This window comes from Thalassophryne amazonica, chromosome 22 (genome assembly GCF_902500255.1).
Source record: "Thalassophryne amazonica chromosome 22, fThaAma1.1, whole genome shotgun sequence".
In the NCBI taxonomy this organism is placed as follows: domain Eukaryota; kingdom Metazoa; phylum Chordata; class Actinopteri; order Batrachoidiformes; family Batrachoididae; genus Thalassophryne; species Thalassophryne amazonica.
Window position 1 is genome coordinate 34,767,319 of NC_047124.1, and position 7,423 is coordinate 34,774,741.

Genomic DNA, 7,423 nt, shown 5'->3' on the forward strand with positions numbered 1-7,423 from the left:
GAATATATCAGTGATACGCATATAACACAATAAAGTATATATATATATATATATATATATATATATATATATGCTTTGCACTGGGATACCAATTAAGTAATTATTAACAAGACAATGCTCATACGGCTGAGGGTATTTTAGCATTGTGTATCAAAGCTTATGGGCAGATTAGCAGCAGCATTTAATTTTCATTGTACATGGAATATTTTTGATAAAATTTTAATTTTACTTCTGGAGAAACTTTCTCTGAGACTCAAACATTAATTTAAATTAATAATTTTGTATTAGGTCAGCAAGGTGGCTTTGTGGTTAGCACTGTTGCCTCACAACAAGAAGGTCGTGGGTTCAATTCCCGTGGCCTTTCTGTGTGGAGTTTGCATGTTCTCCCCGTGTTTGCGTGGGTTTCCTCCGGGTGCTCCAGTTTCCTCCCACATCCAAAGACATGCGGGTTAGGTGGATTGGAATCTTTAAATTGTCCGTAGGTGTGGGTGTGTCTGTTTGTTTGTCCATTTGTGGCCCTGCAACAGACTTGCATCCTGTCCTGGGTGCAGTGTTGTATAAAGTACTGGAAAATCACACTTAAGTAAAAGTACAGATACCCATTTTAAAAAATGACTTTGGTAGAAGTTCAAGTCAACTTTTGAAATGCTACTCAAGTAAAAGTCTTAAAGTATCTAGTATTTATTGTACTTAAGTATGACAAGTAATGTACAACTAAATGTACTCAAGTATTGAAAGTAAAAGTACAAGTAAATGTTAATCAAAAACGTACTGATTTTTTTATATTACAAAGTTTATCTCGGCTTGTAAATGACTGGTAGTATTAGTCAAAATATGAAAATTGTGCACATCACACAAAAAAACTTCAGAAACAAGGTTTCAAAACCGAGAACGAGAGTAGGCTACTCACTAGGTGTTCACAGGAAACAGGTATTTATTTCTATATGTGTTTATTTATTTTCATTGTTACATGGTTTTATCTTTTCTGTTGTTTTGTTTCACTAGGTTCTTTTTCTCTTTCTCTAAAATTGTATTGTAACATTATTAGTCTATTATTATTGACTTTTATTGTCTATTATGTAGACTATTATTGTTTTTGCTATTATTATTAATATATAAATTAAAATAAATTTAAAAAATTACAATTTGACTCTTTTACGACAATGAACGCTGAGCCATTAATTATACAGAAAACAAATCAACACAAACGTGCTGATGCGAAAAGCTTGATGCTATCTCTAACATTGAGATATAGTCCCGTTTTTAAGTTCTAAAATACATCTATCAACTGTTTCAGAAGACCATAACAGGTTGGTTTAACATAAAAATATTAAATATTACTCACAGACATATGCTCTTCAGGGTTTTAGCAGGAAAAAATTAGGATAAAGTGATAAAACGAACCCACGAATCGTAGATCGAAGCACTGCTTCGATTGGTTCAAGGTTCAAAGCAAAGCCGTGCTGCACAAAAGTTGATTACAGACCCGCTGCAGGTGTAGAGAAATGATCATTTTCCTGACAGTCACTAGTAATCAGTGGTGTCTCTGGCTGAAAACACAACCTTTTTTCATGTGTGTGTGTTTTGTAACGAGTAACGGCATGGCGCATAGAAAATGTATCAGAGTAGAAGTATGCAATTAAGGTCGGAAATGTAGTGAAGTAAAAGTGAAAGTAAGCTGAATTTAAAAAAACTCAAGTGAAGTACAAAGTCTCCCAAAACGTACTTAAGTACAGTAGTGAAGTATTTTTACTTCATTACTATACAACACTGCCTGGGTGTACCCTGCCTTGCGCTCTATGGCTGCTGGGATAGGCTCCAGCCCTCCGCGACCCTTAATTGGTCTAAGCGGTAGAAGATGAATGAATGAATGAATTTTGTATTAGTTTTGTATGATATATTTTTTCATCATATGAATTTCCTCAGGAAATTTGATTGTAATGTATTTGTGTTAAACTGTTCAGTTTCACTCTTAAAAATGTGTGTTCAGCTAGTTGCATTGTCAAATCTGACTAATGTACTGAGTCTTCAAATCTGTGATTAAAAACTTACAATACTTTTTCATAGGAATTTTCTCAGGGAATTTATTGAGAGTAATGTTTGTTTTAAAACTGTCCACAGTTTTGCTCTTAAATATGATAATGTATTATTAATTGTATGTAGATGTCTAAAAGATTGTAGTTTTTGTTTCAAGCGGTGATTTATGTTTAAGCTGAATTTATTTTGCTTCTAAAATGTGTAGTTGGTTGTAGATCAATAGATGAATTTTTTTAGGTTTCATTATTATTTCTCGAAGATTTATTCTTATTTTGTCTGAACATTTTAAGGTGTAGTGTCGGTGGTATGCCACGTAAGAAATCTTTTGTAAAGTTGAAAATTTTTCATTTTATTTGCTTTTTTATTTTTGAGCAATGATGTTTAATTGTGTAAAGATGAATTCCATCATTTAATCTGTAAGTGATTTCAAAGGTTTCTGCATTATTGATTTTTATGTGAATTCCATAAATACATTGCAAGTTACTATTGAAATAAAACCTACTGAATTTTAAAACATTTATAAAGTTTGTTTTGTCATTTTTAGTTCTCAATAGGAAAAATCACAAATTGTAGATATATTGAGCAAGAACATTGCACGAACATCATATGAACAAAGAATGGACAGGTAATGTTAGCATTGGAACATTCTACAAATGTTCATTTAATGTTCTGCTGCAACTGTTCATATGTTTGTGAATGTTTGTATAATGTTCATTGAATGTTTGCATGCAAACATTACCTGTCCTCATTCTTTGTTCATATGATGTTTGTGCAATGTTTGCAAATGTTCTCATGCAAACGTTCAAAGAACATTCAAAGAATGTTCAGTTTCCGGGTGGGGTAAATATGACAATACTTTTTACTTTGAAACAGCGCCAACCTCAGGGGGGAGAAATGGACGTGGCAGCAAGTTAAAATTAAATATTAAAACATTGTTCAGATGGTAAATATGTCCACAAGCTGTAATGACACTTGGATATCATCTGACTACTCCAATCCAATGTTTTTAATTTTTTTTACAGCAGTGAAAAAAAATGAGATAATGTGCACTGGGGGAGGACCACCACCAGCGGAGTTCAAGCCAGCGGAGTAGCTGGCACTCCATTGGAATAAAGGGTGTCCTGTAATTGAGGGGATTGAAGGTGGGATGTTGTCACAAACTATACTCCCCAGTATAAGGGCCAACTAAATCGTGGGTTAAAGTTCTCCGTCACAACGTATTTCTGTCATTTGGAAAATTTAACCACACATACGCGTGCGCACATGGTGTCATGCGTGTTTTGGGGCCGAAATATGATACTGTCATTGTCAAAGCAACATCCCATTCTGTGCTAATCAAAGCAGCAATGTCGGCGTGAATTTTACTGCTTGCCATGAGCCACAGTCCTTCTCCTCCCTGTCTTCGTGAGAACATTGGCAGACACTCCCCAAGTAGAGCAGGGTGTGGCTTTGCTTTGAACTAATGAAGCATTGTTCCGACTCACTGCTTCAATGGTTTGTTGTATTATTTAGCTTTATCTTAATTTCCCCCGCTAAAACCTTAAAGAGCAGATTTCTGTGAGTAATATTTACCATTTTTATATTAAACTGACCTGTTATGGTTTTCTACAACAGTTGATAGATGTATTTTATAACTTAAAAACGGGGCCGTTAGCATGTCTATGGCGTTTTCAATGTTAAAGTTAGCATTAAGCTGTTCACATCTCAACACAGTTTGTGTGCATTTGTTTTCTGTATAATAAATAATTAATGGCTTAGCGTTTGTTGTCATAAGAGTCAAATGTATTATGAATTGTAATTTTTTATTTATATATTAATAATAATAAAAGCAGCAACAACAAAAGTAAGAATAACTAATATTGCTACAATACACTTTTAGAGAAACAGACAAAAAGAACCTCATAAAACAAAACACAACAGAAAAGGTAAAACCAACTAACAATGAAAATAAATAAATATAGAAATAAATGTTTCCTGTGAACACCTAGTGACTCTTACTTTTTTTCCCTATCTGCATATATAATAATGGTAAGTGCCACACTGGCAGAACCATTTATGAACATTAATACCCATATATGCAATTTATTCTTGCAAGACAGAAGGTATGTAGTGCATAAGTGAATGTAGTGTGTGTGTGACCCCCATCCACCCCTCCCGATCAGCCTACAACATCTTACTCAAAGCCAACTGACAACTTCTATCAGGAAGGGCCGACCACCAAAACAACACAAAGACAGACAAGAATGAGAGACAAGTGGTGAAGACAATAACTGTGACGTGAGACACCGAGGAGACGGGGCCCCAACCGTACAACATACCATGACAAACAACCACACATGAACAAACAGTGACAGCAACAGTCTGTTGTCTAATTAGTGAGCATCCATACCCTAATCTAGAACACCAGAGTGTTAATCCTCTTAAGAGCACCCAAAAACCCAATTGTGACGGCCACAAACATGCGACCATCCACACACAGAGACCCAGATCACAGCTAAATATCCGATCACTACTGTGGGTGGTGTTTTGGGCCAAGACAAGAGTACAGAACCTTACCATATGACATGGACCACTCCGGCACATCAGAAGACACGCAGTCGGCCGCGAGCACCGACGGTAGTGGGTCCAGGATGCAAGGCCCCGGGGGAACCAGGGGGAAAGGGGCAGCAGGTTGGGGCGGCTCCCTGTGCCTCCGTGGGGGGGGGGGGCAACCAAGCACACAGGGTGCTGGCATAGGCCCACCAATTGGGAGAGCCCCAGAACCACGGCCCCCGAGGGTGGGAGCAAGCGGCGGCAAGGGTGGGGAGCAAAGGAGCCACCGCAACCGAATCCAAACCACAAGGTAGGAACCACTGAGCCACACGAGGGCGTGGCCCAGCCCCCAGACAAGATGCGAGGCCCGACTCCGGGGCCAGGAAGAGCACAAGGCCCCCCGACGCCGGGCCCCCAGCGCAGCTAGCAGGGCCCCCCACCACAGATCCCAACCCAACCATCAAAGGCCGTGACCAGGAGACTGCCCAAGTCAGAACGGGGCCCATCCTACGGGGACCACGGCCCCCTATGCCCCCAGCAGCCACCAGCCCCCCAGTGCCAATAGCACCAGAAGCCACGCGGCACGGCACCCCCATAATCAATACTGTGTTTTTACTTAACAGTTTGAAGTGAGTTTTATTTGTTTCAGAGGGCTTCATACCCATTAAAATTCACCAGAATACACAAAATTTGACACCAGACAAATGGCATGGGTTGGGTCGCTTATATGGGCTGGACATCTTAGTTTACTTTTTTAGACATTATGCTGGGGAGGTGATGGCCAAGTGGTTAAGTGTTGGGCTTGTTGGGGAGCAGATCAAAAATCATTCATCTTTGTGCAAAAATGGGTTCAGAATGCATACACATCTTTAATAATGCCACAAAACCGATACACTCAGCACTGTGCACCAAAATGAATACTCTTCTTTTCAAAAACAAAGTTTTTAAGCTTGCAGTCCAGAAATGTGTTTGGGCGGGGCTCCTAGTCCCACACGTCCTCGGTCTGCACACAAAAATGTACTTCGTGGTAGAGATGGAACATTGTTATTAATCCTTAGTACCTCGTTGTCATGGAAACTGATCCGATAATCACCCTGGGCGTAGAGGTTACAAGCACATAATGCCCTCACATTGTCTTCGCGAAAAGTGTAACTCATTAATTAATGTAGATCAGTGTTAAAGAGTCACTCTCTTCAGCTTCTTGTTTTCAGCTTGTTTTCAACCTTATTGTATTCCTCCAGACACTCTCAAGGTTGGCTTCAGATAAGAAATAACCCAGTCATTGTTTTCCCTCTGGGAGCAAAACTCTTTCACACTGTCTAAGTATGAGATCACTCACATTTTACAGAATACAGCAAGCAGCAATTAATTTTGAACAGTACAATCATTCAAGTGCACATTATTGATCAGCATAGTTCAAATATGAATGTAATAAACCATATAAACCATTTCATTATAAACAGAGGCAACAACAATAATATTTGCAGTACACATCTTGACCTCATGACCTTTGAACATATCATGAAACATCATGGCAGGCATTAGTCATGACTTTATTAAAAAATGGTCAATGTCTGACATGTTTTAAACCAACATGTTACACCCGACTTAAGCATATCTTATTTATGAAAACCTTAAACCAAAACACTTTACTGATTTGAGAGTCAACAAACCTGTCAGCAGTTCAACCTGTTCAATACAATTCATCATAAGCACATATTTCAGTCATTAATTATTAATCATTAATCATCATTAATCATTTAATCAGTACCATTTCAAAACCATCATAAATCAATTGAACACCTATAAAAGCATAGACATACACATGTTCATTCATTTGACATCATGATGAGATGAGATATACTTTATTGATTTACATTCCAGTTACCTCAGACATCAATTAGTCCACAATTATTACTTGTTTACATCAGATCTTTCTCGTGGTTTAATGACAGTTGCACATCCCGGTTGGAGGAGAGACGTTTGTCTGACTCGTTATAAACCGTGTCAGGCTTCATTCACACTGTCAGCGCGCACACGTCACGGAGGCTGCTGATCTGCGCGGATGGAAAGGAGCGAATCCACCTCTTCAGGTGAGCTGACGAGCTGCTCGGATTTATTCCCCAATGTTGCTCCTGGTGTAGAAATGAGGGTGAAAATTTAAGATAAAACGAATGAGTGACGTTTTTTGTTTGTTTTAGGGGGCCAAGGCTGTGATCTTTATTGGGACAGCAGACCAGTAAGAATGGTAATAGGGGAGGCCGGGGCTGTTTGTAACAGTGTTCAGAGCTGTAGTCATGCTGGTATTTTGATTTCACTTTACACGTTATGAGGATCAGTCCACAGAAGTGAAATATTCTTTGGAGTATTCCACACTCTAAAACAAATTATTTGCTCAGTTTAAAAATAAAACAAAGCAAAACCCTAAAATAGCAATTTGCATGTTTTTTTAAAGAAATTCTAACTCAGCCACTGAGTTCACACAAGACACTTATAGTCAGACAAACCCAAGTTTAGCAACGCATTTAATTAAGTGGTTTTGTAAACTTAATTTGCTTTGTCCTCTACACTGTTAATTAATTTTAACCAATTTAATTTAAAGGTTTTGGTGTTATTAGTTAGTCAAGTTATTTAATTTAAGTTTTCAAGCTTCTTTAGTTTGTCTCTATTCAACTCAGTAATGTTCATGGAAAATATTACCTTAATTTTCTCTCTCTCTCTCTGTCTCTCTCTCTGTCTCTCTCTCTGTCTCTGTCTCTCTCTCTCTCTGTCTCTCTCTCTGTCTCTCTCTCTCTCTGTCTCTCTCTCTGTCTCTCTCTCTCTCTGTCTCTCTCTGTCCTCTGTCTCTCTCTCT

At 38.3% G+C, this 7,423-nt stretch overlaps 1 long non-coding RNA gene across 3 annotated transcripts in view; it reads left to right on the top strand.

Moving 5' to 3' along the window:
• Window positions 1-85: 85 nt before the first annotated feature.
• Window positions 86-7,423, top strand: part of LOC117504321 — a 23,809-nt gene continuing 16,471 nt past the window's right edge. For all 3 annotated transcript variants that reach the window (XR_004558763.1, XR_004558762.1, XR_004558764.1), the window contains exons 1-2: window positions 86-96; window positions 483-488. This is a non-coding gene — a long non-coding RNA (uncharacterized LOC117504321). The remainder of the gene's footprint in view (window positions 97-482; window positions 489-7,423) is intronic.